Below are 1,695 nucleotides of genomic sequence, written 5' to 3'. Positions count from 1 at the left end.
CCCAAATATTAAAATGATGTCATAAATGACTCACCCTCATGTCGTTCCAAACCGTAAGACCTCCGTTCATCTTCGGAACACAGTTTAGGATATTTTAGATTTAGTCCGAGAGCTTTTTGTCCCTCCATTGAAAATGTATGTACGGCATACTGTCCATGTCCAGAAAGGTAATAAAAACATTATCAAAGTAGTCCATGTGACATCAGAGGGTCCGTTAGAATTTGTTGAAGCATCGAAAATACATTTTGGTCCAAAAATAAAAAAAAATACGACTTTATTCAAGATTGTCTTCTCTTCTGGGTCTGGGTGAACTAACCCTTTAAGTCCATTCGGTAATGAAAAGTAGCAATTGTTTTCCATATAATTTACAGTTTATTTTAATGATTATCAAAAAATATAAAAAGGTGTGCATTATAGTTGACACCTGGATGAACAGTTAACAGTTGTTTTCATGACTGTTCTCCATCCTCGCATGCTATTGACATTAGAGAAGTGTATAGTAGTTTCACATGTAACTTTAGAGACGGTCCCTAGATTTGCGAATATAGAATGTCCATCGTCAAGCCAACTTTATGCCAGTGCTATATGCACTTTCATGAGAACGGGTTAGCCTACAACAATGCATTTGTTGGCTATTTTACAAATGGGAATACAACGAATTCATGGCAATGTTTTACATTTAAGCTACCCGTAAAAATGTATAGTGAAAAGTACTTTAAAAGAGTCTGGAATGCAATAAAGTGATTTTTAAAGCTATTTTAAAGCATTTGCTGCATGGATAAAAAAAAAAATAATAAAAAAAAAAGGGCTAATAAATAATTCACAAATGAGACAAAATTGTGTTGCAGCAAATCCTTTATTTTTTATGCTATTCAGAACAAAGCAAAATAAAAAAAATATATATATATAAGCAGCTATACAGTTATAAGACAAAGTTTTACATATATGCCATTATAATTTGTTTTATTTTTTAATTGTACAGAATTATAAAACGCAAATTATACATCCTGTGGTAACTAGGATTTACACAAGCTCCAGTCTGGATCCAGAACACCTGAGAAGAGATGATGCCAACCCCTCAGAGGACCTCAGATGATGCTAACCCAGAGACAACATACAGAACTACCACATTTTGCTATAAGTTTGATTGCATTATTGCTGTTAATAGTGTAAATCGTCTGTTTGTTTACGTCTTTTATTGATTTTTCTGAACATTTCTGCCATATGCACATTGAACTGACAGTCACCACTGATAAGCTACTACTAAATATTGTAGAAACTTAATTTTCTGTAAAGTTGCTTTGTAATGATTTGTATCGTAAAAAGCGCTATACAAATAAACTTGAATTGAATTTTAGGCTTTTTATTATTTTTATATTTTAGACATCCATTATTGTGGAAAAAAAAAGACTCCTCATTGGACGTGCCTTTAGAGAGAAATGCATCTTTAGGGATTACATAATGAAATAGTTTCTATTTTTGATTTGAATTATTTCGTTTTAAAGCAGTAATTTAAAGCTAATTATATATTTTTATTATGTCTGTGAAACAATTCGCTGAGTTTAGGTTCATCATTGTGAACCTAAACACGTGGTCACCATTCACTACCTGTGGGTGTCGCTGTTGGACAGCGTTATTCCTGCTTCCTGCTTGCCGTGCTGCTGTTTTGTGATCGTAGCTCCGTGTAGCTTTGTT

The sequence above is a fragment of the Cyprinus carpio genome, chromosome A7 (assembly GCF_018340385.1).
Source record: "Cyprinus carpio isolate SPL01 chromosome A7, ASM1834038v1, whole genome shotgun sequence".
NCBI classification, from domain to species: Eukaryota; Metazoa; Chordata; class Actinopteri; order Cypriniformes; family Cyprinidae; genus Cyprinus; species Cyprinus carpio.
Note: the sequence above shows the minus strand (reverse complement) of the source record.